Raw genomic sequence first — 8,816 nt, 5'->3', positions numbered from 1 at the left:
TGCTGTCCAAACTACACCACGGTGCGTCAGTTGTGCACCTTCATCTTCTGCAAGAGAGTAGGAAGTGTGTTGGTGTTCAGTAACGTGAATGAATGATGTGCCTGCTAGAAGCGAACAGCTGGCAATGTGTGGAAGCTCTGTGGTGTCAATATGAGGTTTGGAGTGGTAATGTACAGGTTTGGTGGTGAATATTTGGTAGGAGTTCCAATTAAGGGAGATGCAGTCATAGAGAGATACAATTTATAAACAGACCCTTCAGCCCGCCAGATCAATGCCAACCATCAACCACCTAATCCTACCCTAACCCATTTTATTCTCCCCACATCCCCTTTGTAGCTCCTACTTCTCATTTACACACTGGGAAAAATTTACACTGGGAGAAGAAACCAGAACATTCAGAGGAAATCCACGCAGTCACAGGGAGAATGTGCAAATTCCACACAGATAGCATCAGAAGTCAGGGTCAAACCAAGGTCTCTGGAGCTGTGAGGCAGCAGCTCTACAAGCTGTGCAACTGTGCCATCCAATTGTCAGTTTAGGGATAATGGTATATCATGTGGAGCTACTTATGTGCAGGGTCAACAGTGTCTGAGAGATGGAATCTGGTGCTGTTTTCACTGGCGCTGACCACTCAGGTGAGGTCACTAAACCCCTTCCAATACTGCATCCCTGGCTGTGGAGCTTCACTCCTGACACTAACCTTAATTGGGAATTCTTCACATTACTACTCGACCATGGATTGGAGTGCTTCCTAAGCTCCTGCAAATAGAGAAGCTATCTCCTCCTTCCACCTTGTTGACCAAGACAAGCTAATCAGTACCCAAACGCTGTCAAAACCTTTCTCATCTCCACTCATGATTTTAACTATTTGTCAATGCAATATGGACTAACTATAACCATTGACTTCAAGCAAAAAGGAAGAGTCAGTCCAGCTAGTTTCAGTTGGTGCAAGCAGCTCTCAAGATTGGACCCCTGCATTGGCACTGCTGTCGGCAGCATGGTCAGCCCTGCCTCGTTTCCAAAACCCTTTTAACAAGGAGGGCCAAAAATTTGCATTCAGTAACAGATCCAACAATTCAAAGTTATTGGCTTATTTCAATTCCAGTATTATCCTCTGTATTAGCAGCCATTTAGTATGATTTAAAGATCCACTGTATAATGTCAAGCATTTGAAATTACCAGATAGTAGATGGCACAACACAAGGTGCAAATGGAAATGTAGAACAAGTTAGATAGCCACTTGATAATTCTGTGCAGAGTGCCTGTGACCCTCCACACATCGAGATCTCAATCTCTTATCACGCAGAAGTTCCTGAACAGAGTCCAAGTCTTTTCCTATAGGGAGTGCTGAAAGTTGGAACAAGCGTTACACTGGCAGACAGCTTCACAATGGCAACACCAAATAACAGAGAGGTGGTCAGAAACCATCCTACCCAGGGATGCCACTATGTGCAAGGATGGCCCAAAATTGGGCCAGGCAAAAAAAAACATTATTATCATTGAAGAGATGACTATAACATTCTTGTATTTTTTCCTTGCCGTTTAAAGCTTCTCAACAGAATGAAGGCAAATGATATCACAGTATCAGATAGTATTATACATGAAAGTTACTCTCAATGAGTTAAATGCTCAATTTAATATCTAGAGTCCTATTTCCTTTTAAAGAAAGTCTCCTCAATTCATTCATTATACAGGAATTGCTCTCTGAGTGTTGCTTTGGACTCTGATCAAGCAGTGGAATTTGTACTTTTCCATGTCCTTTTGCAGTAACTAAAATAAAATCAAACAACTTCAGAATAAAAAAATTAGGAGAAAAATACAGGACTTAATTGTAGAGGAAACAGAAAGGATATTTAGAAAAACAATTTTGAATGAAAATAATATTTGTATATTGTACTTCAAGAAATACTTAGTGATTCTAGCAATAAATGAGTTTAAAAAGAGCTTATATTCTCTTTTCTTCTAAAATGAATCACTTAATGTTAAGGTTTAAACAAGTAGATTTGCTCATGCTCAGATTCTGCAGCTATGCCTCATAAATTATTGCTGTTTTCTCCTCACTTCCAGTTAGATTGCCAGGGATTCCTATTCCAGCTGTTTCTGAGAGATTTGTGCTGAAGTCTGGTTGATTCTTGGTTAATGTTTGCCCAGAAATATGTAATTGCAGACTTCCTCTCAGTAAACTGTTCCAGAGTGCAGTCTGCTCTCATCCCATGTTGTTATTATCCTTCTACCTCCAGGCTAAGACAGGGTGTACTGAAGTAAAAAGAAGTTTTTAAAAGAGTTCAGTTGTCCTGGTTACTTCAAGTGTTCCAGACATTTATATACAATTTTTAAAAATGAAGTGTCTTTCTGGTCATGTAATCAGTTTAGATTCATGCAGAATTAGTGCAGAATTGCCATTGAATTTTGCTATGGAGTGCATGTTTTAGCAGATCCAGCTCTTTCCCTGGTTACTATGATACTTGCTAAACTCTTCTTTACCCTCAAATCATATTAAGGGATTAGTTATTGAACAGATCTACATTGACATGCAGCAACAAAAACAATTCTGTAAGAGTTCTGGTATGGATTTTCTTCATTATCCACCCCCACCCACCATCCCCACCCCCATAAGAAATTTCCATTTATAGCCTGACATATTGTTCAGGAGGGTTATAATTGAGGGCATTTAAATTTACACTGTTTTGCTATAAGCTGTTGGAATGAATACCATCCAGATCTATTAATCCTGCCAAGTCACAAAACAAGAGCTGGGGTGTAAACGTGCTGCCATTATGAAAAGACCAATCTGCCTGCACTTGTCCACCTTGACAGAGTATGCCATAACCAAGCTTCAACTGGCTTAGTTCGTGCTGGGTGCTGATTATATTTTTCATGTACAGTCACTTTGGCAGATATATCTGTTCTTCAAGGAATCCAAACTTAACTAAATTATTTTAGCAGAAGGAAAGCTTACATACATTGAGTCAAGTTTTCTGATGACTTTTTTTTATTAAAGTTTCATCAACTCACCTGTGACATTGGGCTTGGGTGGATGCAGCAGGTAGATCAGTTACAGCCCCACAAAAGTTAAGTATTCAAACCACTACTGGCTTGGCCTTTACAGGAAAGTCATGAAAGAATTGCTCTCATTGAAAGGATATAGACGCTTGTTGTCCTAAATGCCAGAAACAAGTGTATAATATGGCATTGATTTAAACCACGGATTAGATTTCCGACAGCTTGTATGCTGTTAGCATATATTGGAAACTTGGCTTTCCAAAAAGTGTGTGAAGTACCTTGTCATTATGAAGATCTGGAAGATTGCTTAGAACTTATTTTAACCACGCAACTTCATTGGGAATTCAACCCGAAAGTCATAACTTACAAATTGCTTATTTATTTGTTGTAAATGGGGTGGAGTTTTGTCTGCTGGGTGCTAGTGAAGATTAGAAAGTTTTCCTTTTAGCTCTAGATTTAGGATCTGAATCAAGTTTTTCGAACCACAGAGTCATAGACTTATAGCACAATAAGAGATTTCATCCAGTGTCTGCACCTGACCTTTGCTGAAGTACTCGAAACTAACTCAATTTCCTCAATCCAACAGCCCTCTACATTATGACATACTTCTAATTTATCTCCTTATTTATGCAATGGTGCAGAGAGAAATACTGAGAAATGTTGCAACAATGATGTAGGCTTGCTTGACACTAGGATGCACTAAGATTTGGTTTGTCACGGACCTCATGGGTAAGATCACGGCATGCACGTCATCGTTGTGGAAGTATATTCCAGCGGGCAACCAAATGAGAGATCCCATGACACAATCTGGCCCACCACCTGCACTCACCCCAATGTGTTTCCCATAGCTGGACTTATTTTTCTAATAGACATTGAGACCTGACTGGCATGGTCATCCTGTGAAGTGGAGTGACCCACAAGTAGTGACTAGATCTCAGGACCTTAAGCCCCTGCACCCACCAAAGTGAAGAGACATGTAAAGATAACTCTAATAGATGTAGATAAATAAAAATAAAAAATTAGAATAATTGAAAAAAGGTATAAATTTACTTGAAATTTTTTAAACTGCAAGAAATTAAAAGCAAAGACAAAGTATATATGAAATAAATATACAAATTAGACAGCTTCTTAATCACAGCTAGCACCTATATTCAAAAGTACTACACAAGCAAGTTATGGCTGGTATAAATCTAAGGGACCAGAATCAAAGTTTCTCAGCTCGGTATGTTGTGCTCTGTCCCCATACTCGGTGTTGAGTCCAGTTCATTTGAGTTCCAGCTCATCTCTGACTTCCACCTTACAACGCATTGGCATGGAAGTCAGAGGTAAGTGATTCTCTGAACAGGACATAGCTGGAGATTCTCTATGAAACCAATCTGGCCTGATGTTTTTTGAACTAGTACCATGGTCATCATTAGTGGGATCACCAGGAGAAAGTGTAGGTAATAGAATTCCATATCTAGCCAATCCTAAAATGGATCTGGGATATTTGATGTGCAGGGCACTACAGTAGCACAGCAGGTAGTGCTGCTGTCCTACAGTTCCAGCAACCCAGGTTCAATCCGGACCTCCAGTGCTGTCTGTGTGGAGTTTGCTCTCCCTGTGATCATGTGGGCTTCCTCTAGGTCATACAGTTTCCTCCGGGTCATCCGGTTTCCTCCCACATCCCAAAGATGTGCAGGTTTCTAGGTTTATTGGCCACTGTAAATTACCCCAAGCGTGCAAGTGAGTTGTAGGATCTGGGGTGAGTTGATCGGAATGTGGGAAGAATAAAATAGGATTAGTGTAAATGGGTGCTTGAGGGCTGGCATGCACTCAGTGGGCTGAAGGGCCTGTTGCTGTGCTGCATGGCTCTATGAGCTCTATGCTGAACTATGCTAACATTGAGAAAATGTGACACTAAAAGTCACACAGATGAAAGCAGTTGTTAACTGTACATTAAAGAGAAGACATGCATTTAGAGAACACCCACACAGACCTTGGGACGCCCCAAGCACGTTAACACTAAAGTCATTTTGGCATGTAGTCGATTCTGAAAGGTGGAAAAGAGACAGAAAATTTACCCACAGCAAGCTCCTACAAAAAGCAAAGACCAGATAACCAGTTCTAGTAATGTTTGTTGAGGAATTAATATTGGCCAGCACACACAAGATGATTTTTATTCCAAACCCTATTCTTCAACACAAGGGCATGGAACCTTTTTTGTTTAACTGAGGGAGCAGATGGAGCCTCAGCTTAATGTCTCCAAGAGTGCAGCATTCCCTCAGAGCCAAGTTAGTTTGTTTCCTGATTAATTTATTGCAGCCTTCTGACTCATAGGCAAGAATGGTGCCAACTAAACCACAGCTGAGACATGTAGCAGTCACCTGTATTCTGCACAATGTGTCTTCATGCAGCATATTCATAGATTCAGCTTTGTCACTTACCAGAACTTTTCTTTAAAACCACTTTTCCACAGACATTATTTGGCAAAACAAGTTTGTACTTTTCCATGCAGGAGGAAAGTTTAGCCCCTGATGGAGTGTCATAAGCAGAAAAATCAGTCTGATTCCAAACAAAAGCTGTGAAGATAAAATTTAACCAGAACCAGAAAGAAAATGCAAGAGAGTAGGTAGACTGACCACTTGGGAGTGGAAATAATATTGAAGCAAAAACTCAAAACAGCTGCATTAAATAAATATTAGCAGCTATTATCAGACCAATGGAGTGAATAATCAACACTAATTTAGAATAGCATCAGCATTGATGCAATACATTGAATAAAGCTATACTAGGGAAAAGATGCAAAACAACCATGTAAAAATGGATTAACTTCTACATGCCAATCCAGCAGTCTGCATGGAGTATAGTGAATTCCTCTTGTCACTTTCAGTTGTGGTTTCAAAAACAGCAAAAAAACAGAAGTAATAACCAGGTATGACTGGTATACGATGAAAGCTTTTCACAGATAAACACGCAGTCCTTTCTACATTGATGAGGAAGTGGTGAAGAAATTGGGTGGTGTTGGGATCACAATGCCAGATTTTCCCCACACTAATACACATTTCACCCACTGTAAAGTGCATACAATATTGTGTCTGACCTCAATATTTAGAATTCAGTACGCAGTCAACACCAACTGCTTAAAAAAAAATGAAGTTATTCTGCACGTTTTGGAAGCCATGAAAGAGCACAGATGAGAATGGGCAAACCATTTATCAGTCACAACACCAGATGTCTTGGTGAACAACATGGAAGTATTGATTACCTCCCTGGGCCTAGGACCCTCTAGGTCCAGAGTTAAGTGTCCACACGTGGAGGTTGCAATCAAGGTCAATGCCAGGAATGGACATATCCCCAAGGACCAGCTGCAGGAACTTTAATGCTCTCACACCTATGATCAGGCATGGTAGTGTAGCAGTTAGCATAACGTTATTACAGCACCAGTGACCCGGGTTCAATTCCCGCCACTGTCTGTAAGGAGTTTGTACGTTTTCCCCGTAACTGCTTGGGTTTCCTCCCACATTCCAAAGACATATGGGTTAGGAAGTTGTGGGCATGCTATGTTGGCGCCAGAAACGCGGTGACACTTGCAGGCTGCTCCCAGAACACTCTACGCAAAAGATGCATTTCACTGTGTGTTTCAACGTACATGTGACTAATAAAGATATCTTGTCTTATTCTGTCAAAAGTCATCTCCTAGTAACTGCACACAAGCCCTGAACAGTGCATCATGAAAATCACTTCCACGATTCATCTCTTTCAATACTCTTGTCTGGCATTCACAGCCACTCTTCCCTCTAGTCCACCAACAGTACCAATCAGCTGGAGGACAAGTGTGGCTTCACTAACTCTGTAGACAGAGTGCTGTATGTTATTGGAAATGCCAGAGTCTGTGGTCCACAGTGACTGCTGAAAAAGACAGCATGTTTGCATATAATCCTCTTTGCACATCTCATTTCCCAGCCCTTCCCACAATCCCTTCAGATTTACAAATGGAGATCTAATCCTTAATTGCATCCCTCTCCTCAATAAAATTTACCTTTTCAGAGAAAAGGGGCAATGGCTGAACATCAAGGCTAATGAAGGCAGCACTACTTCACAGATCTGATGTCGTTGGTAAGTGATCAGATACCGGCACCCTGTGCTACAGAGGGCAGCTGAAAGATGGGTGGTGAATCATCAGGCACAAGTGGCCCATAGGCAGGATAAGGATTGTGCAAAGGATACCATTCAAGTGGGCTGCTTTGTTCTGAATGATGTTAAATTCCTTAAGTAGTGTTACAGCATCTGGGTAAATATAGAGAATTGCATCAATTTGTGCCTTGCTGATGGTGAAAATGCCACTGGAAATCAGGATGTCTCTACAGAATATATAACCACTGATATGCTCTCATATGGGAGCAGTGACATAGCCACCTTCAGCAAATAAAATGCTGTTGAATGTCAAGTGGTAGTGATTACACTCTCTTGGTAGAGATATTGCCTTGCCCTTGCATCACTGAATGTATCTTATCACATGTCTGCCCATATTCAAATGTTAGAACATAGAGCAGTGCAGCTCGGGACAGGCCATTCGGCCCAAAATGTTGTGCCGATCTAGATGCCTACTTATACTAAATGTCCTCTTCCTGTGTATCATCCATATCCTTCCTTTCTCTTCATATTCATATGTCTATCTAAAAGCCTCTTAAACTCCACCAAACTGCCTGCTTCCGCTCTTGCCCCTAGTAACCTATTCCAAGCACCTACCACCCTCTGCATAAAAAAAACTTGCCCCTCACATCACCTTTAAATTTCCCCCTTCTAACATTAAATGCATGGCCTCTGGTGTTTGACATTTCTAACCTGGGGAAAAGATTTTGTCTACCCTATCTATGCCTCTCATAATAAATGGAGGGTCATGGGTTGTGTAGGACGGAAGGGTTAGATTGATCACAGAATAGTTTTTTTTATAGGCTGGTGGATGTGTTCTTCCTGCTGTTGCTTGCTAAATTCCACATGCAGGATTAACATTTGTCCTGTCACAATCTGATTTAGCAGTGCTGGTGTGAAACTGTGCATGCACTACCTTGCTGAGAAATTTGCAGAATAATGGTACTTGCCCTAAACTCACTAATGATGCACCAATGGAATCTGCAGCAAAGTAGCACATGAAGTGTTGAAAAGAATGATGTTGCTTAGCTAATTTTGCATCTGGCATTCTTTCTATTCTGAAGCATCTGTGGATACTCACAAGGTCAAGGAATTAAAGCGCAATAATGCAGGTACATGCAGACCAGAAAACACCATAACAGTCCATTGGGCCACTCCCAGAGTTTAAGATTCCTTTCCTACCCTTATAATCTTTTTTTTGTTTTCAGGTACTTGTACATCAAACTGCAAACTTCCAGAACTGATGGTAAATATATTTCACAAGGTGAAATTTTTACCTTATTATTTTTACTAACTGAGCTGCTTAAGGGGCCATTTGTTCTCCCGGTTTTTACAGTGGGGCAACATTGCAGGAATGCTTGCCAATATTTGCACCCAGGATTCAGCTGGTACTTGGAACCATATATCCTGTGGGTTGACTGGATGCACCTGGCACCCAGAAAGTGTACCCAATTCTCAAGGATGAATCATGCACAGTTTAGGATTTTGTCAGGGCCAGCTCATGAGCTTTGCATTGTACCCATCAATGGAAAGAACTTTGACTGGTGGAAAAAAAGAACCTAACATAAATTCAAATTAGACCATATGGAGTGTGACGAATCACTATGAAATTAATCAGACTCTCTGTAGAAGGGGGTGGAGATGGGACTTTAAACAGCATGGCAGCTAAATTGAACCTT

This window comes from Pristis pectinata, chromosome 2 (assembly GCF_009764475.1).
Source record: "Pristis pectinata isolate sPriPec2 chromosome 2, sPriPec2.1.pri, whole genome shotgun sequence".
In the NCBI taxonomy this organism is placed as follows: Eukaryota; Metazoa; Chordata; class Chondrichthyes; order Rhinopristiformes; family Pristidae; genus Pristis; species Pristis pectinata.
Note: the sequence above shows the minus strand (reverse complement) of the source record.